Source organism: Pinus tabuliformis, chromosome 7 (genome assembly GCF_031772625.1).
Source record: "Pinus tabuliformis cultivar Carrire ecotype Pingquan chromosome 7, CPIR1, whole genome shotgun sequence".
Classification (NCBI taxonomy): domain Eukaryota; kingdom Viridiplantae; phylum Streptophyta; class Pinopsida; order Pinales; family Pinaceae; genus Pinus; species Pinus tabuliformis.
The window spans coordinates 263669724-263696201 of NC_142293.1; the positions used below are offsets into that span (position 1 = coordinate 263669724).

General features: G+C 42.2%; 1 pseudogene; it reads left to right on the forward strand.

Annotated features, from left to right (window-relative positions):
• Window positions 1-1859: 1859 nt before the first annotated feature.
• LOC149246866 (arginine decarboxylase-like) lies at window positions 1860-26187 on the forward strand (annotated as a pseudogene).
• The last annotated feature ends 291 nt before the right edge of the window (window positions 26188-26478 follow it).

Consider the following 26478-nt stretch of genomic DNA (forward strand, 5'->3'; position numbering starts at 1 on the left):
GTCAGATCTAAGACATGTCCTAGCAATTTGACGTCAGAGTAGAAGCTTTGGCATCCGGGGGCATGATCCACACCAAGGTTTCTTCCTTATATTTGATGAAGTTGTGATAACAGCGCCCGACTTCCCAATCATATTCTTTAAATTCCTCGACAGTGACAACTAAAACTTTGCTAGACCCTTCATTTTTTTCTGAAATCTGCAAGCAAAGTTTCCAACTTGTAGCGGTCCATATCATGGATCTCAGATCTCCAATAGTGACCAATGCAAACCATTTTAGGAATGTACGCTTGAGGCTTGTCTCCCAATAACTCTTTTGGCACATTAAACATCGAGACATAGAACTGTTTCACATTCTCCTCCTCTTCTTGTTGTAGTGTGTCGAGAGATTCATTAATTTGAATAACCCAACTATCCTCATTGATATACATTTGAGCAACATCAGTGTTGGATTCCATTTTTTTGGGTCAAAGAAAAGGGGCCACAAACAAAATAGTGGAGAAAATTTGGAAATGTATCAACTAGAATTGAGAGACTTTGCAACCTTATATTGAATTCAATGGGCTAAGGTCATGAGTCCTAAGACATTTCCTACATTTCAATCCGTTGTTTCATTATAGAAAATAAGCCTGCCCTTCGTTACAAACAATCCCCACCCATATAAGTAAGCTCCAACTCCCTAGAGGAGGTGAATCCCAGAGAAGGGGTAAACGATACATGCGTTAAGCAAGCGAATAGATGAACATAGGAGGAGAGGAGATTTGTTCCCGTAAGGGTGACAGGAGTATTTCTCTCTCGAAAAGGCATTGATGCAATATGGAATTTTATATTTGTCACCATTCCTTGTTCCATCTTGCATTTTTTATTGGTTATATTGTTTGAATTTTCAATAACTCCATATAACTCAATTTCTTTTCATTAATCTTAGTTATAATTTTTGTTAAATTATTTTCATGTTTTTTGTTTTTTAGTTAAGTTTTTATGATTTTTTAATAACAGTTAATTTACCTATATAAATAGAATATTTAGTAAACACTAATAAAATATAAACATAAATTTATGATAAACATAAATTTTTTTATTTATGATAAACACCAAAACACTTATTTATGATACATTTCAAATTATTACATTACAAAAAATCATAAAAATTAATTAACTTATAAATTATTATTATTATTATTATTATTATTATTATTATTATTATTATATAAATTAAATATTTATACATTTAAAAAAATCACGTGACAATATTCTTAACCATGGAGATTCACCCTCACTTTATAGGCTTTGTTACAATACCATGGATAAATATCATGGCTTATCAATACTATATGTCCAATAAACCATGAGTCATTTCATATGACACTCATTCATATGACATTTTTTTAATTAATCAGTTTAATTAAAAATGCAAAAAAGGGCATAACTACTTTGGATATAAATCTTAACATTTGATTTTTGTATACAACTAAGAATATTTTAAAATATTTTGTGGAGGCTAAATTCACCTAATAATTATTGATAATTAAATTAAAATTATGGAAGCCCTATTCCAAAATAGACACATGCCTTTGTGTTGTTTTGTATTGATTAACGTCAATGTTAAAAATTAGCAAATACTTCAAACTAATAATTGCGTCGTGAGGTGTTACCCTCGAGAAGAACTCCCCTATATGCTTAGTGTGTTTCCCTTTGAGAAGAACTCACCTATGTGCCATTGATTTGATGTCTTAGATGATTAAAAAAAATTCGTCGTTGTATCATCATAAGCAGTTACATTAAATGCTGCGTTGGAAGTTTGTTAGAGTAATGACCCATGTTGCTCTGAATCCCAAGAGAGAGTAAAAATGTTGGAAGGGATGCTTCCCTTGGCTTGCTTAGGCATTGTGGAGTCTCCCCATCATAACCCCCTTCGTATCTATGGCTTGCCAGGGGACGGATCTCTTCCTGTTCTTTTGGTTCTGATTTTTCCTAACCCCTTGTTTTCTAATGGAAACGATGTAGGCATTGTTGCTACACCCGTCTCCTGATCCATTGCCCATTCTTTTGTGTTGTATAGATTCATGGGGTGGGTAGCTCCATATTTTGTGGTGAATTATAATGGGAACGAGGTTGTTCATGTTGGACACAGATTGCCATTGATGTGAATATGGCAATATTCAAGGAGTAGACAAAGCCAAGAGGAGCACACACAGTTATCGGAGCCAAGAGGAGCACACAAAGTTATCGGAGCCAAGTGGAGCAAATAGCGAAAAGAGCAAATAGAGCCAATGGAGGCATGCAAATAAGTCATCAGAGAGCTTATATGCATGCAGGTAACAACTATCCGGGCAACAATGCCAAAGGAGTACTCTATCGGAGGAGTAGAGCTATCGCATATCGCATATGCCAAGAGTAAGGTTCATAAGCAGAGAAATATATATATATAAACAAAGTAAAAACAATGGAACAATATATATATGCATGCATTTAAACACTATCAGCGGGCAAACTATACATTCCCGACAATACACTATCGGAGGCCAAAACTCACGTATATATGTCGTTACACTATCGGAGGCAGAAACTGGACTTGAAATTTATTACACGGGAGCGGAGAGTCATATTGGGTCCGACACCTAATATCAGATCGCAAAAATGGAGTGGTCTGCGTTAATGTCAAGCCCTGACCCTGTGTGACTTGCGATCGCCAATGGCGATATCGCATCGGACCTCCGCCAAGGGCAACCCCTGATTGCGATTACACATGGACCCGAAGGGGTTATCAATTGTTGCTTAATATCATATCGCATCCACCCATCGCAATGCTACATAGAGAGTTGTCCGACTAGAAGCACCAATTGCGATAAAGCATGTGGACCCAATTAAACATTAAAACATGGTTTACTACCATATCACATACAATCCATCGGAGTAGTGGAGGATTGGTTGTTGGACATTGGCGGGGTCATGGGTCCGATATATAAAGGACCCTCAGGAGTCATGAATTGCCGATTGTGATGGAGTTATGGACCCGATATAGGAATAGAAGTGGGTAAACTAAATTTGAAATCTGCCATTAGTGTTTCTTGCCTGTTTTTCATATATTTTCCTGTGTAACCATGTTTTTGCTTGCAGGGTGGTTTTAAGCTGAAAGGCTTATGATGGCTGTGTCCAATGGTTTTAGAAGGCTGAACGTCAGGTAAATGGGGTGATTCATGGCGAAATCGATTGCGATTGGACGTGGCTATCCGTTAAATGAAGCTGAACTCTGTGCATGCCCACAATCATTGTCGAAAGGAGCACTGTTACAGTTTTAACCGGGAATATGTGTTCTCCATGGATTATTTGGCACTCTCTTATGAATTAACGTGTTCTGTGAGCACGATGAGATAGAGGAAGCTACAGCGACAGACAAACCAATGGTTAGGAAGCTGAAGCATGTGAGGAGGAAGCCAAAGAGCCAGCGAGAAAGTGGAAACGAATGGACAAACGCATGGGAATGTATAAAACGGTAGAAACAGAGAACTATTGGTTCTGTTGTTGTGGTGAAGAACCAGAGCGTGAGGTAGCAGAAGCAGTAGAGGCAGTAGAAGCAGCGGAGGCTGTAGAAGCAGCAAAGGTAGGAGAGTAGGAGTGAGAGCACCTCAGCTGAATAGAGTGTAGCAGAATACCAGTTTATACCAAGATTAGGTTGGAGCCCAAGAGGTTGGAGCCTCAGAACTGAATAGGACTAAAGTCATTAGGGGTAGGTGCTCCTAAGTGCAGAACCACTGCAAAACAGAGTTGGTGCTCTAGAGGTTGGAGCCTCAATGAAGTCCAAGTTGGAGCTTGGCAACTATTCACAATCAGATATATACTTATATTGTATTTATTTCATTGCACTGTCTTGAGTTTTAATAAAAGAATTAATTCCAACTGTTGCTTTCTATGTTCCGTGTATACATATACATATCTATATATGCTTTTGGTAATCACTAGAACAATTAAAAAGTAAGAAATATTGATTCACCCCCCTCTCAGTATTTCCAACAATTGGTATCAAAGCAGGCTTCTTCATACTAGCCTAACAGCTTGAAGAAGGATCCGCAGCCATGATGAGAAATCACGAAGCATTAGGAAGACCTACTTTGTTCGATGGCACTAACTTTGGTTTCTGGAAGAAAAGAATGTCCTACTACTTAATGTCCCTTGGACCTGAAGTCTGGCATTTTGTTCAAAATGAATACCGAATGACTTCCACTCTTTCAACAGACCCAGACGAGAGGAAAGCCTACATCGCAAATGCAAAGGCCATGAACTCCATCACTAGTGGAATCAATGATTCCGAGTATACAAAAGTCATGAACTATACCTCTGCCAAAGAAATGTGGGAGAAGCTAGTTGGCTTGTACGATGGAGACTCAAAAGTCAAAAAGGCAAAGCTTCAAACTCACAGAAGACAATTTGAAAGTTTGAGGATGGAAGATGAAGAAGATATTGCAGCATACCTCCTCCGAGTAGCTGAAGTGGTGAATTCCCTGAAAGGATTGGACAAAAAAATTGAAGAAAGTACCATTGTTCAAAAGGTATTAAGGTCTCTTCCAGATAGATTTGACTCCAAAATAAGTGCTATAGAAGAAGCAAAGGATCTAGATACCCTCAAAATGGATGAACTCCATGGAATTCTCACTGCCTATGAAATGAGGAAAGGTGGCCCAAGCTCCAAAGATGCAACATTCAAGGCCTCAAAGTCTAAGAAGGGGAAAGGAAGGAATGACTGTAGTGATGATTCAGATGTGGAATCCGAATTGGCTCAATTTGTACGAAAGCTGAAGAGAGGATCTAAGCTTAAAGGCAAGTATCCTCTTATTTGTTTTAAATGCAGTAAAATAGGTCATTATGTAGCAAGATGTCCTCATAAACATGACAGTGATGATGAAGGAAATTCTAAAAGAATGGCACACAAAAATAAAGGGTTCAATAAGAAAAACTTCTTCTCCAAGCAAGATAAGTCTGATGAGGATGAGTTTATGGTCATAATAAAGAAATCAGATGTGGAAAGTGATCATGATGAAAGCCAAGAAACATTATTCATGGCACTCACAGATGATGATGACTCAGGGCTGAAAGGAAATGTAGATGAACTGTTAATAAGCGCCATTGAAGAAAATGAGAAACTACATAACAAAATCATTTCTCTCAAAGTGGAAAATGAGGAAATAAGAAGGAGAGAATATCTCTTGGAAGCAAAGCTTAAAGAAAAAGACGAGACTTGTGAAGAACGCGAGGCCAGAATAGTGTCTCTGAGAAAGGAGTTGGAGCAAATTAAAAAGGGTTGTAAAAGCTCTCAAATACTTGAGACTATTCTAAAAAATCAAAAACCTCAACATGACAAGTCTGGAATAGGTTTCAAAGGAGAATCCTCAGGCACTAAGAATGGTGCGAAAAGCTACACCGATGCACTTCCCTGCAATCCAAAAGATGAAAAAGTATGTTATCAAAAGTGCATCCCAGATCCCAAGAACGAAGAGAGAATTACTCCAAAGAAGAATGTGGAGTTGAATCTTGGACACTACAACAAATAAAAACCTGTACTACACCAAGGGCCCATCGCAAATTCAAAGAACAAGGGAGGAGTAATTCCCAGGAAGGAAATCGACTCAAACTGTGGTTGCTTCAACAAGTACAAAACCATCTTTCTTGGACACTACTTTCACTGTAAAAACTTCGGTCATCAAGCCAGACATTGTATGGCTAGAAGAAGTGAAAAGACAAAGCTAAAGGACCGAATAATCAACACATATGCCCCCAAAAGGCAGGGACAAATCAAAACCTTCAATTCATTTGATCCCTTGACCAAATTTGATCTGATTTGCTCTTTCTGCTACAATAATGGACACTATGAACAAGACTGCCCACTCAAAGGAAGAAAGGTGAGTAGCAAGAACTCCAGCATGGACAAATGTGGCCTGGCTCTATATGCTCAAAATAATGGAAACCAGTGGTTTTTAGATAGTGGGTGCTCCAGACACATGACACGGGAGAGAAGGAAGTTTGTCTCACTGAGCAAAAAGGAAGGGAATGTGTCCTTTGGAAGCGGATCTGGAAGAATTGTAGGAAAAGGAACAATTACTCTAATCAATGGAATAGGAAAAGCTCAAGATGCTCTGCTAGTTGATGGACTCAAACACAACCTCTTGAGTGTCAGCCAAATCTGTGATCAAGGACATAAGGTTGTTTTCAGCACCAAAGACTGTGAAATAAGGAAATCTGCCTCAGGGAAACTTGTGGCAAAAGGGGTGAGAACACCAAACAACATTTACATTCTAAACAAGATTCAAGAAAATAAATGCTACTTGAGTCAGACAGATGAGAGTTGGTTGTGGCACAAGTGACTTGGACATACAAGCTTCGAAAATCTGATCAATATCAGCAAGATCAAAGCTGTATGAGACATCCCAAGGCTGTTAAAACCAAATCAAGCAGTATGTGGTCCATGTCAACATGGAAAGCAGACCTGAATCAGCCACAAGGCAAAGGAGCTCTCTACATCGAAGCCCTTGGAGATCATCCATGCTGATGTGTGTGGGCCAACTAGAAATCAAGCACTCCAAGGAGAAAGGTACTTTGTGTTATTTGTTGATGATTATACTAGAATGATGTGGATATATTTCATAAAGTATAAATCTGAAACTTTTGAGTGTTTTAAGAATCTAAAAGCCCTTGTAGAAAATGAAAAAGATTCAAAAATTAAGTGCCTTAGAACAGACAGAGGAGGAGAATTCACATAAAACGAGTTTAGTGAGTTCTATAATATTCATGGAATTAAAAGGGGATTCTTGCCTACCAGAACACCTCAGCAAAATCAGGTAGTTGAAAGAAGAAATCGAACAGTCCAAGAAATGGCAAGAACAATGTTATTAGCAACAGACTTACAACCTAGATTCTGTAGAAAAGCAGTAGGGACAACTATCTATACATTAAATCAAACTCAATTAAGACCAAATTGTGGAAAAACTCCTTATGAGCTATGGAAAGGAAGACCTGCTTCGATGAAGTACTTCAAGATATTTGGAAGCAAGTGCTTCATAAAAATAAATGATGGCTCACCCGGAAAGTTTGATTCTCAGGTTGTTGAAGGGATATTCCTTGGATACTCTACACGGAGCAAGGCATACAAGTGCTACAATTATCGACTGAAGAAAATATTGAAAAGCATTGATGTAAAGGTTGATGAAGATCTTCTAGAAAAGGAAATTAAAGAACATGAAGATGACTCTCTCATTGAAGAAGAAGAACCTAAAGAAGAAGAAATAGAAGAGGAAGAAGAAGAAGAAGAAGAGGAAAGAGAACCACCTAATACCCCTTCAAAGATGAAGTATGTCCAAAGACATCATCTAGAAGAGCAGATCATTAGCGATAGAGATGAAAGTGTGCAGACCCAAAGAAGGATGACAATCACACGCAAGAGAAAATTCATTACTCTCCTATCTATGATAGAACCATAAACATTTGCAGAAGCAAGGATCCTCATTGGGTAAAAGCCATGGAAGAAGAAATGTCCCAAATTGAGAAGAACAATACATGGGAGCTGGTACCTCGTCCAAAGGACAAAAACATAATAGGAACCAAATGGGTGTTAAAAAATAAAATGAATGAGGAAGGACAGGTTATCAGAAACAAGGCAAGACTTGTCTGCAAAGGCTATTCACAAACTGAAGGAGTTGACTTTGAAGAGACATTTGCACCAGTGGCCCGTATGGAAGCTATCAGGATGTTCTTGGAATTTTCTTAATCAAAAGGATTCAAAATCTATAAAATGGACGTGAAATCAACATTTCTAAATGGGGAACTCAAGGAGGAAGTCTACATGGAGCAGCCAGAAGGTTTTGATCTAACAGCAGGAAGGGACCTAGTCTGTAAGTTGGAAAAGGATTTATATGGGTTGAAATGAGCTCTTAGAGCTTGGTATGCAAGATTGGATCACTACCTACAACAACAAGGCTTCAAAAAGGGAGTGGCTGGAAGTAATCTATACATAAATACTGATGAAGGTAAGTTACTAGTTGCTCTTGTTTATGTCGATGATCTGATTTTTGCTAGTAATCTGATGAAATGAGCCATGAATTTTCTCAAAGCATGTCAAAAGAGTTTGAGATGTCAATGATAGGAGAGCTGTCCCACTTCGTTGGACTTCAAGTATCTCAAACTAGAGTAGGATTGTGTATATATCAAACCAAATATCTAAAATACATGCTCAAAAAATATGGAATGGAGGACTGTGCACCCATGAGCACTCCTATGACCACAAACTGCAAATTGAGAAAAGATGATGACTCCCGTCTAGTGGATGCAACTCATTACAGGTCAATGATTGGAGCCCTTCTATACTTAACAACTACATGACCAGACATAATGCAAGTAGTAGGAATGGCGGGAAGATTTCAATCTGTTCCCAAACAATCCCATTTATTAGCTGTAAAAAGAATTCTCAGATATCTAAATGGAACTTCTGATTTCGGTCTTTGGTATTGATGCTAATTGGGGTGGAAGTATAGATGATCGGAAAAGTACTAGTGGAAATGCATTCTTCCTAGGAGACTGTTTGGTATCCTGGCTCAGCGAAAAACAGTCATCCATATCATTATCCATAGCTGAAGCCGAGTATATTGCTGCAGTAGATTGTTGTACTCAGATACTATGGATGAAGGAAGCTCTAAAAGATGTCGACATATGTACAGATCAACTGATTATCGTCTATTGTGACAACACAAGTGCTATCAGTCTCAGTAAAAATCCAGTGATGCACTTAAGAACCAAACACATACCAATCAAGTATCATTTCCTCCATGAGCAAGTAGCTAAACAAAACATCGTCCTGGAACATATCAGTACTAAGGAGTAGATAGCTGATATTTTCACAAAACCTCTTCCTCGAGAAGCATTCGAACATCCGTGTCAAAAGATGGGGGTTATTTCTTTATCATCACTCAAGTTCATTTATAAAGATGTAGCAGGACAGGGGGAGCAGTTTGACAGGGGGAGTCCATAGGCCTTCCTTTGCCATTGGTGTCAAAGGGGGAGAGAGCAGAAGAATATTGCCATCAATAATAAAGGGGGAGATTGTTGGACACAAATTGCCATTGATGTCAATATGGCAATATGCAAGGAGTATACATAGCCAAGAGGAGTGATGAGCCCCAATTTTTGGTACAATTTGGGCTCATTTGGCCTACTTACCTTGCTCAACCATTCATCTTTTATCACTTATGCATTCATTTCTTAGTATATTCGTGTTGTTTGTAGGAAGAAGGGCAGGCATTATATCTATGTGGCTAATACATGATGATTTCAGGTTTTTGGCATTAAAGAGAGCAAAATACCACGCAAATGGAGACAAGGAGACAACAAAGGTGACATTGCGGGTTCATAGGGACGTTGTCCACAGTCTTGATGACCTTCCTCGTGATTTTCACCTTAACTCCGAGCTCCAACAGCTCTCCCCACCGAGCTTAAAGGCAGCCAACACGTTCTACAGGATCAACAGTTTACAGTAGTTTGACTTTTAGTTGGACAGCCAAGCTCCACGAATGGAGGAAGCCAGCTTGATCTTCATTGTGTATAAATATGAAGGCCGTAGCCTTTGTTAGGAGCTTTTTGAACTTTTGGACTGATATTGTAATTTCTGAGCACAGCTCGGTGTTTGTTTTTGTAAGCCAGTTTTGGCATGACATTAGACTCTTGATTATGAATAAAGGCAAGCAGATTTGGATCTAATTCTGAGCTTTTAAGGGAGCTATAGCTCTCAGGTTAGGGCCCAACCTGAGAGAAATAGACCTCCTCTTCTTGTAGTGTTATTTGCCTTTCTTTCCAGCACTTTGTTTCTTTGTTTTGATGTGCATTTCAAGAACATAGTCTGCTGATTTGATTTCTTTAATAAGATTGAGTAGGATTAGCTTATGGTTAAATCACTTTCAGTTGCTTAGATCAGGATAGGAGGTTTGTAATTCACTGGAGCTCCAAGAAAAGGTTGTTAGTGCCTTCGCTGCCATCTCTGTTTAGGGATTGGGGTGCAGCCTATACCAACCACCAAAAAAACACAGTCTTTTTCTACTTTTATGCAAGCTGCAACACAGTCATTTTAATCATAGAACCATCCATGCACTTTGATTTTGAGCCATACTCCTTCATTACAACTCCATGCACGACTTCTCTTCACGGTTTACATTGCTGTTCATAGGTTTAATAGCACAGGTAGCACAGGTTAATGGATTCTCGTTTTTGGTGCAAGACATAAGCAATTTGTTTTATTTACACTGCTCAGTATCATTCCACTTCCTTCTTCTCCTTCTTAACCACGCCTAAAGCCACCTACTCGACCTCTGTTCAGCTCATTTACCTTCCAACTCTTCCATTGCCACGTAGCTTCATTTTCTTGACCTTTCGTTGTTTCCATCCTTCTATTCACCACCCAACTCCATGCACTCTCTCTCCATCTTATTTCTCTGCCCCTAAGCCATCACAAGCTCCATCTCCACCTTACCTATCCACCCATACTGCTCCATCACTTCACCATCACCCAAAACTCCCACGGTAGAACCTCCTGTAGAAGTTAGCAGACTTCCTGTAGAATCCCTGAGTTTCCTGTAGGATCCCCTGCAGACATCCTGTAGAAGCCTGCAAACTTGGTTGCCGAGCACCTGAACGTTGTAGACTTCTGTGGACTGATGCTAGGGACCCTCTGGGACCTCTCCTAGCCCTCCTGACCTCTCTCAAGCTTTCTCTCCCTTCGCACCACCTCTGCACAGCCAAACCCTAATAAGAAACAAAACCGTAATCACTCCAACCACTTAAGCAAAAATACAAAAACAATGTTCTTTTTCATGGAAGTAGTTTGAATTCATGCATTTCACATCACTAGAAGTAATGGCATCATTTTTAGACATTTGCACTCTCACTATTGCATCATAGAGGTCAAACTAGTCAGATTAGGGTTTACTAGGGTTTCATGTTTTGGTTGGCTTTCAGTTCATTTTTGCAAAGTAGATCAATTTCCCTTGAGATAGCCTTCGTCCATCATTTAGAAAGCTTCTTCTGAGAGCATATAGAAGTTGGCTTGAGCCCTAGTGGACTTGTGCCAGCTGACCAAGTGACAGCTGCGACAAGAGCTAGTACTTGTGCATACAGCACCGTCGCTTCCAAGTTTGTACGAACTACCGGGTTGATAAAATTAGAGATAGGAAGCTCCAGGAGTTGTAGCATTGTTGCTACAATAATGGAGCCCACCATCGTTTTGGCGCCATTGCCGGGGAAGCGTCAGAGTATTAGTAATTGTTGCTTTTCTTCTATTTTCTTACTCTTGCCTTCTGCTAAGTAGTTTATTTCATTTCCATTCTGCAAAAGTAGCATAGACATTTCCTGCTTTCATAGATTAGCATTTCCTGCTTTCATAGATTAGCATTTCCTGCTTTTATAGACTAGCATTTCATTTCTGCAAGCGTAGACTAGTGTTTCAATTCTGCAAGCGTAGACTAGCATTTCCATTCCTGCAATTTCATTTGAGCAAAGTAGATTAGTTCTTTCCTGCTTTCAGTTTAATTCTGCATCTTTTATAGTTAGTTGTAGATCAATCTGTTTTAGTTTTGCAGGTGCCAAAGACAAAAAGCAAAAGAAATAAAAAAAGAAAAGAAAGTCTTTTCCATTTCATGCCTCGTAGAAACCGGGATAAATCAGGCAAATTCCTACCCAACACCCCCACCACATCACTGAGTCACCTTTCTCTCTTCTTTGGTGACAGTGATCCAGAAGAACCTATAGGTGAACATCCCGAGATATACAAAGGTCCTATAGTAGAAGAAGAATTAGAGACCACTCCATCTGAAGCTATGCCTAACAATAGAAGAGAAGATGAGAGAATAGAAGGTGCCTTCCCCATCCGAGAGACCAATGGAGAGATGAAAATGAAGAAAATTAGCCCCTCCGCCTTACCTCACTTCCATGGACTGACTGCTGAAGATCCTGATACCTTCCTGTTTGAGTTTGCTGTCCTTTGTAGAACCTATGACTATACTGAAGATGAGCAAAAGCTGAAACTCTTCCCTTCAACTCTTAAGGATGCAGCATTACGCTGGTTCATGGGCTTACCTGGGAATAGTATCACCACTTGGGCTCAGATGTAGCAAGCTTTCAATACCAAGTACAGGGATTATTGTAGGTCTAAGGAAACCAAGGGAGAAATCTTTCGGATGACCATGGGAAATGATGAGTCCTTAGAGGATTATGAGGAGAGGTTCCAACTTAGCTATAAGTGGGCCAGGTGCACACTTGACCCTGAATCCCTCAAGTTGGTCCTGCTCCGAGGAGTCCCTGAAGACCTCTTAGATACCCTTCACATGTTAGCTGGGGGGGAAATTTACCAACTTCCTTATTAGGACATCAAGACTGTGTTTAGAAACCACTCCAGGGCAGCACGGAAACGAGGTAGAGGAAACCTCCTCTCAACTAGTGTCCCTTTCTCCAAACATGAGCTTGCAAATCAATTAGAAGATCTTAAGAGTGAGGTGAGACAGACCATTGCCATGCAGCTGGACACATTTAGGATCCAGCAGAAGAAAGAGGAAGCTGAGAGAGCCTTGGCTGTCTTCTACCCTATGTGCACAAGGAGACACCCTAAGAACGAATGCCCATTGCATTCGGTTGAAGTATGTTTCGTTTGTGAGGAGGACCATCCCACAAATCAGTGTCCAACCTTACCTGGGTTTAAAGCCATGTACCAAGGGACAGAAGCTCCCACTGAACCTCTCTATTACCTCAACCAAAGGAGGCCACAAGGATCTAAACCTTATCAGCAGGGAATGCAAGGGGCACCTCAAGCTTATCACAGCCCCAACCAATCGACTCCTACGCCTTCCTGGGGTCCCCCTGCTCATCCTTCCTGGTCCATGCCTCCTCCATGGTCTTATCCACCTCAGTACCCTACTCAACCTACTTCTCATTCATATCATTCACATGCCCAGCCACAGCCTCAGTGGAATGCACCTCAGTCGGGGTGGAGGCCCCAGTACAATACTCCTCCCGGTATTTTGCCTCCACCACCAGTTCAACCTCAGCCATTACCTCCTGCTCCTCCAAGGCAACCTCAAATGCCTGCTCAACTGAACCCAAACCCCAACAATAGACAGGCTCAGCAGGTATACACTGGGGAAACCTCATGCCCTACCTATGCTGTGGAGATCCAGGAGATCAATCTTCGATCTGGAAAGACTCTACCAGATCGCCAACCTCCTCCCCCAGAGGATGAGGAAGATAAACAGGAAAGTGAACCAAAGGCTATTCCACCCTTTCCTGAGAGACTGATAGCCACCACACAACCCAACCCAAAGGAGGATGAGCTTCTGGGTGAGCTCAAGCAGTTGTGTGTAAAAATACCACTTCTCCAAGCCATCAAGGATGTGCCAATATACAACAAACTGGTTAAGGAAAAGTGTTTCAAACACCGAGGCAGGCGGAAGAAAGATGCTTCAACCATCAATGTCATAGGACAACTGTCTGACCTTATGTTAGGACAAGTCATCTGCCCAAAGTACCTAGATCCTGGAAGTCCTGTAGTAGATGTCCACATCAATGGCACCACCATACCTCACACCTTGATTGATCTGGGGGCTGCCATTAATGTGATGACCAGGGATACCATGCTCAAACTCAATCTTCAGGGTTCCTTGAGGAAGACCTCGACAGTACTGCAATTAGCAGATCGCTCCACTGTGACTCCCGAAGGGATTGTGGAGGATGTCTTGGTCTCTATCGACTCTTGGGAATACCCTGCAGATTTCTTGGTTCTGCAACCCAAGGCAAAGCTTACTGGATATCCTCTCATTTTGGGAAGGCCTTGGTTAGCCACTGCAGATGCTTACATAAGTTGCCGTGCAGGAAATATGACCATCAAAAATGGTCCTATGTCCAAACAGCTAATCCTATACCCTCCTGCCCAACCCTCCTTAGAGCATGACTTACCACTCTGGTTAGAGGAAGGAGAGGAAGACGAGGATGACTTGATCGAGACCCTGATCCAGAATCCACCTTCCAGTGCTCTATCCTTAGAGAAATTGGTGGAGGATGCCCAAGCTAGCACCCTAGTGGATCTTTGTACAACCAACCCTGTCACTCCCAGAGTCAAGAATGTGGAGTTCGGACCTGAGAGAATGTTAAAGATCAGCTCCTCCCTATCTCCTTCCCAGGAAAAGGAGCTGTGTAGCCTGTTGGCCAGTCACCTAGATGCTTTTGCTTGGAGCTATAAGGAGATGAAAGGAGTCCATCCTTCGGTCTGTACCCATCACATATACATCAAAGAGGATTGTAAGCTGGTTAGGCAACCCCAGAGGAGAATGTATCCAGCCCTTAAGGACATTGTCAAGGAAGAATTGCAAAAACTGTTGGATGCCGGATTCATCTACCCCATCTCAGATAGTGAATGGGTGTCCCCTCTGGTGTTGGTTCCCAAGAAAAATGGGAAATGGAGAATCTATGTGGACTACCGAGAACTGAACAAAGCTACCAAGAAAGACCATTTCCCTCTGCCTTTCATAGATCAAGTGTTGGATGGACTGGCAGGAAAGAAGTTCTTCTCTTTCCTGGATGGGTTTAGCGGGTACAACCAAATCCAAATCAGCCCGGAAGACCAAGACAAGACCACCTTCACTTGTCCTTGGGGCACCTTCGCCTACCGAGTCCTTCCCTTTGGGCTATGCAATGCTCCTGCTACCTTCCAGAGAGCTGTCTTGAGCATCTTCTCGGAGCTGGTCCATGATGCAGTGGAAATCTATATGGATGACTTTACTCCTTATGGGGCCAACTTCCAGGAAGCATTGTCCAATCTGGGAAAAGTCCTAACCAAATGCATTGAGATGAACTTGTCCCTTAGTCCTGAAAAATGTGAATTCCTAATGACTGAAGGGACCGTGCTAGGCCATACCATTTCTTGCCAAGGGTTACAGGTGGATCCTAACAAAATTGCTCTCATCAAGAAGGTTCCACCTCCTCAAAAGGTAAGGGATGTTCGGAGTTTCTTGGGATTAGTAGGATATTACCGGAGATTCATTAAAGACTTCAGCAAGCTAGCCTCGCCATTGTTTGGCCTATTGGCAAAAGATGTGGAGTTTAAATGGACTGACGATTGTCAGAGGGCTTTGAATGAATTGAAGGACAAGTTGGTGTCAGCCCCAATCCTGAGAGGTCCAAACTGGGCCCTACCTTTCCACATCCACACTGATGCCTCGAACAAAGCCATAGGTGCAGCTTTAGGACAAGTTGAGCAAAAACTTCCATATGCCATTTACTTTGTTAGCAAAAACTTGTCCAAAGCTGAGCTGAATTACACTGTAACCGAGAAAGAATTCTTGGCTGTGGTCCATGCACTGAACAAGTTCCGACATTATATTACTGGCTATCAAACCTTTGTACATACAGACCATGCTGCAATTAGATATTTAATGAATAAACCAGATGTGAATGCTCGTATTATTAGATGGTTAATTTTATTGCAGCAGTTTGATTTGACCATTGTTGACAAATCAGGTAGAGAAAATGTTGTTGCTGACTTTTTATCTAGATTGGATTTGTCTGCAGATGAGGATGAAACCGTGGATGACCAGATGCCCGATGAACATCTATTTGCTATTTCAGTACTCTCTCCATGGTTTGCTGATATAGCAAACTACCTTGTTTCAACACAGTTCCCTCCGCACCTATCTTCAAGAGAGAAGAGCAGAATCATCAGAAAAAGTGCCTCATTTACTTGGATCGGGGGCAATCTGTTCAAGCTTGGCCTCGATCAGATCTTAAGGCGTTGTGTAAGGGAGGAGGAAGTCTTTGATATCCTCCTCACTTGTCATGATGGACCTTGTGGAGGACATTTTGCAGCAAAGAGAACTGCCTTCAAAATCCTGCAGGCAGGCTACTATTGGCCCACACTTCATCAAGATGTCAGAAGATATGTCAGCCAGTGTGACCAATGCCAAAGAATGGGGAAACCGACCCAAAGGGATGAGATGCCTCTCCAACCTCAGGTGACTCTTGAGCCATTTGAGAAGTGGGGTATGGACTTTGTGGGCCCAATCAACCCTCCTTCAAGGCAAAGGTCTTACATCATTGTGTGCACTGACTACCTGACAAAGTGGGCAGAGACCAAAGCAATCAAAGCAGCAACGGAAGAAAAGGTGGCCGAGTTCCTAAGAGAAAACATCTTCTATAAGTTTGGCTATCCAAGAGAGCTGGTCACCGATCAAGGGAGCCAGTTCACCTCCAACCTGGTTGAAGATCTACTAGCTCATCACAAGATCAAGCATAGGACTTCCAACCCCTATCACCCTCAAGCAAATGGGCAGGTGGAAGTCACCAATAGAGCATTAGAAGGGATCTTGACTAAGGTGGTGAGCAGCAGCAGAAAGGACTGGGCAGATCGCCTGGTTGAAGCCACATGGGCTTACAACACCACTTGGAAGACCACCACCGGCTTCACACCTTATGAGCTGGTCTATGGGAAGAAAGCTTTGCTGTCCATTGAGTTTGAATACAACACTTTGAGGATGGCAGCTCAGCTAGATCTAGATCTCAGCCATGCACAACAAGAAAGGTTATTGCAGCTGAATGGCCTGGATGAGCACCGAATGCAGGCCCTCCTTCACTCAGAAGTGGTTCAACTTCAGAGAAAGGTGTGGCATGACCAACATCTCCATGACAAGCAATTTCAGCCGGGAGATTGGGCCTTGTTGTATGACTCCAGATACAAAGATTTCAAGGGGAAGCTGAGAACCAGATGGCTAGGGCCATATTCAGTGGAAAAATGTCATGACAATGGATCTGTTCTTATTCGGACCATTGATGAGGAAGCCATCCCCATGCTTGTCAATGGGCATCGATTGAAGATCTACAGGAAGCCTCTCTCAAGACAAGAGTTCATCAAAACTATGGAGAAGGCAGTGTTGGTCATAGAGAAGGGTTCTGCCTCTGCTTTGGGCATACCCTGAAGAATCTAAAAAAAAAAAATTAAAAAAAAATATAAAAATAAAGAAATAATAAAGATCCTTGGGTGAAAACCTTTCTGAGGCGCCCAAGGCAGGTGGTAGGGGTGAAAACCTCATTGAGGCACCCCTATTATCTTTCAAAAAAAAAAAAAAGATAAAAAAGATTGGAAAAGATCCTTGAGTGAAAACCTCTTTGAGGCGCTTAAGGCAGATGGCAAGGGTGAAAACCTCAATGAGGCGCCCCTGTTATCTTTCAAAAAAAAAAGGAAGAAAAAAGAGAAAAAAAAAAACAAAAAAAAAGAAAGAAACAAGGTCAGCAGATTCATTATGTAAAAGTGCATGCAGGTTGCAGGTGTTCTATGGAGGAGAGGGAGCCTCTCAACTCAAAGCCAAGGGTCCTCATCATGCAGTCAGGACACCTCACTAGCACCTCCTCCAAGAATACTCATTTTCTCCAAGGTATGTGCAATTTTATTACAGCTTGAGTCTTCTACAGGAAGACGCAGATTTTCGACAGGAAGACGCAGATTTTCTACAGGAAGATGCATATTTTCTACAGGAAGGTGTAGACTCTCTACAGGAACGCAACCTTTCTACAGGAAGCTCTGTATTTCTACAGGAAACTTCCTGTAGAAGCTCAGAACGGGCCAGAATTCATTTCATGAGGAGATCTAACGGCTAAGGATCGGTTTGGACGCATGCAAGCCACTGTTGTCACCCTTGCACATTGCTGTTATCTTGTTCCACCATCCTTGTCGACATGCAACAAAGTTACCTGCACCAGCAAAGCAAATCGATGAGTCTCGAGAAAAAGCAAATTGTAAATGAAAAAACGCTAGAGATCTCACACCATGTGCATCCCAGTCATCCAGAAGCTCCGGGAGCGTGATCGTGAGGCCATCCATCGTTGTGCAGCATGCACCCAAGGAGGAATAACTGTTCCAAGACATCCCGCGGGAGTCCTGTAATAGTTAAGCCTGCTAGAGTGGATACCATTTACAGCGCAGGCCATATGCAATGAAACGTGGGCGCATGCAACCAAAGCATCCAATCCATCGTCGGCAGCCTGTGAACATGGACCTCCGGGCCTGTGTAAGTTCGCCAGCAGCAGGTAAATCCACTCATCAGTGTCCAAAGAACCGAAACATCGTGTGCAGCCGCGCAGGTAAGTGTCTCGACCCTTCCTTCCATCAGATTGAATGAATGTTACTTTGATTGATTGCAAAGTGTAAAGGTGAATGGGTTGAGCGGCCGTATGGCCATTTGGCCGGCCACGTCGGCCAGTTAATGGTCTAGTTAGATGTTTGGGTGGCGGCCATGACAAAAAGAATGGGCAGCACGCACGTGAGAGCAATCCCGTTGAAAAAGCGAGTTTAACAGAAGTGGCGGCAGCAGATCTGCGGGAATTGATGCGGCAGCAAGTGAACGCGCAGTTGAATGATGGGATGACGTCACCCAACGGTCCGGCGGGGATAGCTCACCCCCGCGCCACGGATTCCGCCAATTCAAAATCTAATCGGCTAGATTGCACTCATGCATTTATCAACCACCGTTTTGAACTCGAGTGGCTATCCTGATCTTTCTGCAGGAACGCTGTCATTCTACAGGAACGCTGTCATCCTACAGGAACGCAGTTTCTACAGGAAAGCGGGTGCCTCACGTAAAAAGGTGGCAAATTAAAAAGGTAACCCTGAACTCTTCATGCAACTGGTTATTAAAGGTGGCAGAATTGTCATCCACAGTCTGGTCATAGAAAAATGGTGAAATTGTTGTTTGCTATGCCTATACTGTCATTCTACAGGGTGTCGAGTAATTAAACTGTGTTAAGTTCCTCAGGGATAAGTTTTGTGGATTATGTGCATGACATTCTACGCTCTGTCTCAGTAAACCAAATTTCTTCCACAATCACCACCTCTGGTTAAGGAAACTGTTTTATCATGCCGGGTGGGTTTATTAGACGAGAACCCACTGATTCAACCAAGTTAAGGGAAATCCAGGAAGTGGTGGAGCTCTTCACACGGGTTCAATGGATATCTTTTTGTGACAAATTGCAGGGTTACGACGATGAAGTGGCAGAAGAATTTTTGCAGGCTCTGAGGCCGAAATCCAAGACACTGGCCACAGTGAACTTCAGGGGTCTAAGCCTCAAGCTCACCCCGCAATATATCAGTCAAATTACTGAACTTCCGATGGGTTTGCCATGGGATAAGGAAGAAAGGAAGTTGAGCCAGGAGGCCAAGAAAAAATTCTTTCCACCTGAGGAGGAATTCTCGGAGGACAAGAATGGGGTGCGTAGAACCAGTTTGCTGCCACCATGGAATGAAGTTAGCTTGCAAATCATGAAGTATATAACCTGTGAAGGCCGTTTTAGCATCGTGTATGCGTATCACTTTCGGTTGCTCACTGAATTGAGGCACCGGGTTGATCTTCCTGTAGAACAGAAACTGAGCATTCCTTATTTCCTGCTACAGTCCCTAATTGAGTGTGCCACAAAGTTAAAAGAAGACATACCAGATCAGGTAGCCCACCATGGGTTGATCAAACTTCTTGTGGAGGATGCGATTCATTCATATAAGGTTCCCCTCTCATGGGAATCATTCCGGAATTTGACAAGAGATGGAGACATAAGGATGTTGATTGAAGAAACGGGTTCCTCCAGCAGTGAGGAAAAAGAAGCAGTGGCCGAGGGAAAGAAAGAAAAAGGCCAGAAGACCCCGACCACAGTGCAGAAGAAAGAACAAAAGAAGAAGCATGAGAAAAAGGATGACAAAGAAAAAGGTGACACACCCATCTTGTCAGCAAGAGAAAAGAGGTTGAAAAGCAGAACGGACAAAGCTGAGGTGGTCCACATCAGCCCGAGTACCTCATCAGCACCTGCAACCAAACCAAAAAGCAAATCCCATGCAGCAAAGCAAGCAAAGGTGGTCACACCCGTGTCTACAGGAAAGCAGAAACAGGCTTCTACAGGAATCTCGAAAACAGAGATAGGGTCTTCTACAGGAAGCCCGAAATTGGCAAAAGGGTCTTCTACAGGAAGCCCGAAAATTACCAAAACAGGGGCTTCTATAGGAAGCCCGAAAGTGGCTGAAACAGGGTCTTCTACAGAAAGCCCAAAATTGGTAAAGAAAGGGTCTTCTACAGAAGGCCCGGAAGTGGGTAAAGCAGGGTCTTCTACAGGAAGCCCGAAATCAGAAAAGAAGGGGTCCTCTACAGGGATCCCTGAGAAAGCAAAACGCAATAAAGAGAAGGCTGGCATTCTCGAAAAGGAGGCAGCAGCTGCGCTGGCCGCCCTCAGTACACCTCCAAAGCCAAAGGAGAAGAGAGAGAGGGAGATCCCTCTACCTTTTGAAGCCAGGAGAAGTAAGAGAATAAACACGGGCAAGCCGCAGCCTCCACCTAGCAGCCAAACCATTTTAGGGGGTGTCCCTACTTCACCCAGTGAAAGATCCCCCTCTAAAACATCGGCCACCCCCGAGAGGGGAAGTCCAAAAATAACTTCCTGGACACGAAGGATAGGCCAATCGGCTTCTGAAGCCCGGCTCAAGGAAACAGGAAAGAGGGAGGAAGCGCCACCCTCGTCACCGCCAGGGGCAGAAGAGGCAGGGCCACCAAGAACAGGAAAGGAAGAGCATGCTCCGGGCCCTAGTTCTCGGCCAAGGACAAGGAGCTGGAGCAAGGTTGCTCAAGGATGAGCAAATATTTTAGCTGGGGGGTGATGATGAGCCCCAATTTTTGGTACAATTTGGGCTCATTTGGCCTACTTACCTTGCTCAACCATTCATCTTTTATCACTTATGCATTCATTTCTTAGTATATTCGTGTTGTTTGTAGGAAGAAGGGCAGACATTATATCTATGTGGCTAATACATGATGATTTCAGGTTTTTGGCATTAAAGAGAGCAAAAGACCACGCAAATGGAGACAAGGAGATAGCAAAGGTGACATTGCGGGTTCATAGGGAGGTTGTCCACAGTCTTGATGACCTTCCTCGTGATTTTCACCTTAACTCCGAGCTCCAACAGCTCTCCCCACCGAGCTTAAAGGCAGCCAACACGTTCTACAAGATCAACAGTTTACAGCAGTTTGACTTTCAGTTGGACAGCCAAGCTCCACAAATGGAGGAAGCCAGCTTGATCTTCATTGTGTATAAATATGAAGGCCGTAGCCTTTGTTAGGAGCTTTTTGAACTTTTGGACTGATATTGTAATTTCTGAGCACAACTCGGTGTTTGTTTTTGTAAGCCAGTTTTGGCATGACATTAGACTCTTGATTATGAATAAAGGCAAGCAGATTTGGATCTAATTCTGAGCTTTTAAGGGAGCTATAGCTCTCAGGTCAGGGCCCAACCTGAGAGCAATAGACCTCCTCTTCTTGTAGTGTTATTTGCCTTTCTTTCCAGCACTTTGTTTCTTTGTTTTGATGTGCATTTCAAGAACATAGTCTGCTGATTTGATTTCTTTAATAAGATTGAGTAGGATTAGCTTATGGTTAAATCACTTTCAGTTGCTTAGATCAGGATAGGAGGTTTGTAATTCACTGGAGCTCCAAGAAAAGGTTGTTAGTGCCTTCACTGCCATCTCTGTTTAGGGATTGGGGTGCAACCTATACCAACCACAAAAAAACACAGTCTTTTTCTACTTTTATGCAAGCTGCAACACGGTCGTTTTAATCATAGAACCATCCATGCACTCTAATTTTGAGCCATACTCCTTCATTACAACTCCATGCACGACTTCTCTTCACGGTTTACATTGCTGTTCATAGGTTTAATAGCACAGGTAGAACAGGTTAATGGATTCTCGTTTTTGGTGCAAGACATAAGCAATTTGTTTTATTTACACTGCTCAGTATCATTCCATTTCCTTCTTCTTCTTCTTAACCATGCCTAAAGCCACCTACTCGACCTCTGTTCAGATCGTTTACCTTCCAACTCTTCCATTGCCACGTAGCTTCATTTTCTTGACCTTTCGTTGTTTCCATCCTTCTATTCACCACCCAACTCCATGCACTCTCTCTCCATATTATTTCTCTGCCCCTGAGCCATCACAAGCTCCATCTCCACCTTACCTATCCACCCATACCGCTCCATCACTTCACCATCACCCAAAACTCCCACGGTAGAACCTCCTGTAGAAGTTAGCAGACTACCTGTAGAATCCCTGAGTTTCCTGTAGGATCCCCTGCAGACATCCTGTAGAAGCCTGCAAACTTGGTTGCCGAGCACCTGAACGTTGTAGACTTCTATGGACTGATGCTAGGGACCCTCTGGGACCTCTCCTAGCCCTCTTGACCTCTCTCAAGCTTTCTCTCCCTTCGCACCACCTCTGCACAGCCAAACCCTAATAAGAAACAAAACCGTAATCACTCCAACCACTTAAGAAAAAATACAAAAACAATGTTCTTTTTCATGGAAGTAGTTTGAATTCATGCATTTCACATCACTAGAAGTAATGGCATCATTTTTAGACATTTGCACTCTCACTATTGCATCATAGAGGTCAAACTAGTCAGATTAGGGTTTACTAGGGTTTCATGTTTTGGTTGGCTTTCAATTCATTTTTTCAAAGTAGATCAATTTCCCTTGAGATAGCCTTCGTCCATCATTTAGAAAGATTCTTCTGAGAGCATATAGAAGTTGGCTTGAGCCCTAGCGGACTTGTGCCAGCTGACCAAGTGACAGCTGCGACAAGAGCTAGTACTTATGCATACAGCACCGTCGCTTCCAAGTTTGTACGAACTACCGGGTTGATAAAATTAGAGATAGGAAGCTCCAGGAGTTGTAGCATTGTTGCTACAATACTGGAGCCCACCAAGGAGCACACAAAGATATCGGAGCCAAGAGGAGGAGACAGAGCCAGAGGAGCACACAGAGTTATCAGAGCCAAGAGGAGCACACAGAGTTATAGAAGGTAAGAGGAGCAAATAGCGCAAAGAGCAGACATAGCTAATGGAGGCATGGAAATAAGTCATCGGAGAGATTATATGCATGCAGGTAACAACTATTGGAGCAACAATGCTAAAGGAGTACTCTATCGGATGAGTAGAGCTATTGCATATCGCATATGCCAAGAGTAAGGTTCATAAGAGCAATATATATATATATATCTATATATATATATATATATATATATATATATATAAACAAAGTAAAAACAATGGAACAATTATATATGCATGCATTTAAACACTATCGGGAGCGACCTTAACACTATCGGCGGGGAAACTGTACATCCCTGACAATACACTATCAGAGGCCAAATCTCACGTATATATGCCGTTACACTATCGGAGGTGGAAACCGGACTTGAAATTTATTACACGGGAGCAGTGAGTCATATCGGGTCCGACACCTAATATTGCATCGCAAAAATGGAGTGGTCTGCGTTAACGTTAAGCCCTGACCCTGTGCGACTTGCGATCGCCGATAGTGATATTTCATCAGACCTCCGCTAAGGGCAAACTCTGATTGCGATTACACATCGACCCGAAGGGGTTATCAACTGCTGCTTAATATCATATTGCATCCGCCCATCGCAATGCTACATAGAGGGTTGTCCGACTAGAAGTGCCGATTACAATACAGCATGTGGACCCGATTAAACATTAAAACATGGTTTAATACCATGTCACATCCGATCCATCAGAGCAGTGGAGGATTGGCCATCGGCCATCAGTGGAGTCATGGGTTTGATATATAAAGGACCCTAGAGAGTCACGAATCACCGATTGTGATGGAGTTATGGACCCGATACAGGAATAGAAGTGGGTAAACTAAATTTGAAATCCACCATTAGTGTTTCTCGCCTGTTTTTCATATATTTTCCTGTGTAACCATGTTTTTGCTTGCGGGGTGGTTTTAAGCCGAAAGGCTTACGATGGCTGTGTCCAATGGTTTAGAAGGCTGAACGTCAGGTAAATGGGGTGATTCATGGCGAAACGATTGCGATTGGACGTGGATATCCATTAAATGAAGCTGAACTCTATGCATGCCCACAATCATTGTCGAAAGGGGCGTTGTTACAGTTTTAATCGGGAATATGTGTTCTCCATGGATTATTTGACACTTTGTTATGAATTAACGTGTCCCATGAGCACGATGAGACAGAGGAAGCTACAACGACAGACAAGCAGTGGTGAGGAAGCTGAGGTAGGCGAGGAGGAAGCCAAAGAGACAGTGAGAAAGCGGAAACGAATGGACATAGGCATGGGAATGTATAAAACAGTAGAAAAAGAGAATTGTTGGTGATGTTGTTGTGGTGAAGAACTAGAATGTGAGGTAGCAGAAGCAGCGGAGGCTATAGAAGCAGCAGAGACAGGAGAGTAGGAGTGAGAGAACCTCAGCTGAATAGAGTGTAGTAGCATACCATTTTATACCAAGATTGGGTTGGAGCCTCAAAATTGAACAGGACTAAAGTAATTATGGGTAGGTGCTCCTAAGTGCAGAACCACTGCAAAATAGAGTTGGTGCTCTAGAGGTTGGAGCCTCACTGAAGTCCAAGTTGGAGCTTGGCAACTATTCACAATCAGATATATACTTATATTGTATTTATTTCATTGCACTGTCTTGAGTTTTAATAAAAGCATTAATTTCAGCTATTGATTTCTGTGTTCTGTGTATACATATACATATCTATATATGCTTTTGGAAATCACTAGAACAATTAAAAAGTAAGAAATACTGATTCACCCCCCTCTTAGTATTTCCAACAGTTCGACCTCATGGTTATCATCTCAATGTGATGAACGAGGTTATCGACCTCAATGTGATGAAGATCATTAAGAAGGTGGTTGGTTCCAAATATTTGGGAGGGCTGGGAGTGTCAGCACTTCTTATTATTATGTTTCCTGATGTGCTGAAGCACAGGCTAGAATCTCTACAATCAACCTTTGATTCTACAATACATATGCAATCAATATCAATATGTTGTGGAGAACATTTTGGAGTTTGGGAAGCCCTATGAATTTGGGCTTGAAGCTAGGTCGAAACTAGAGTTGTTGCTAGCCATGGGTTCCATGAGTAAATCAAGCCTTAAAGATTTGCTTGTCTGTAATGGATACAAATATGAAGAATATATTTCGTTGGTGCTTACTACCATGCCCTTGAATTTTAATTGCATTATTGTGTTGGAGCAAGAAGAAGAACTGGATTTGGTTCTTAGTGTGAAATGCAAGTTAACCGTGAGGGATGTTATTATGGTTTCAACCAACTTAAGGACCAAACATGGTGGCCATTTCGGCACCAAATCTAGTGAGAAGGAAAAATTTGGGTTCACGAGTTTGGAAATTTTTGGCATCGTTTGGAAATTGTAGAAATTGGGGATGTTGGATTGTCTCGAGCTTCTTCTTTTATATAGTATGTCTTAGATCCCGTGCATTTAGTTCTTAATGATCATGTGAGCGAAGTGATGTATATATACTGTGATTTTGTTAAGCTGGGCACAAATATGAAGATCAGTGACATTGGAGGAGGGATTGGTATTGATTATGAAGGTACCAAGTGTTCTTGATCTAATATGTTTGTTGCTTATAGTTTGGAAGCATATGCACCAACTATGGTCAAGGAAGTTCCTGTGGCCTATAACCAGGAAGGGGCAAACCATCTCATCACATGCAGTGAATGTGGGAGAGATCTGGTTTCACACCATTCTCTTCTAGTTTTTGATGTTGTGTCTGTGCATGAAAAAAAGGACTTTGTATCTGCAGTTGTGGCTGGAATGGATCTGAAGCCTTTGGTGGACAAATTTCCTAAGAAATTAATGGGTGAGCATTAAAAAATCATGGATAGTACTACCATGGGGAATTTCCACAACAACCAAATGTACACAGAGCATATGAAAGAAAGGTTCCTAGATTTTTTCAAAGAAGGGAACTTGAGGCTTGAACCATTAGCCACTGTAGATGAGATGTGGATGTAATATCTTTTCTTGTCATAGAAGGGCCTACCATGTGTCACATAAATATGTCAATAGTCAAGTTAATTCCTAACTTCTGAGAAATTGGGAAGTTGTTTCCATTTATGCCTATCCATAGGCTCAATGAACGAACTACTTCGTGTGCCATTCTGTCAGACTTGACCTGTGATAGTGATGGCAAGGTGGAAACTTTCCTAATTGATGATGATAGTGGTGGAACCTCAACCAATTTTCTTCATTTTTTGATGCATGAACCCAACATGATGTTTGGTTCTCTCAAGTGTCGCATTTAGGACTCCCTACACTTGGATGATGACTGTGACTTAGACTCTGTTATCTCTAACCTTAACACCATTCCTTCGACATTCAAATATCTACCATACCTCTCCCCCTCATCATCCACCTCTTATGTCTTCAGTAACGCTGATGAAGAATCCCATGACCACGACCACGACTGTGACCATGATACCTGGTAACCCTACCTTAGGTCCGTTGATAAAAATAAACCATTCATTTTCCCTGAATTTTCAGTTGGATTAGGTATAGTTAGGTATGTCAGTGATTTCTTCATCTATAGAGGGTTT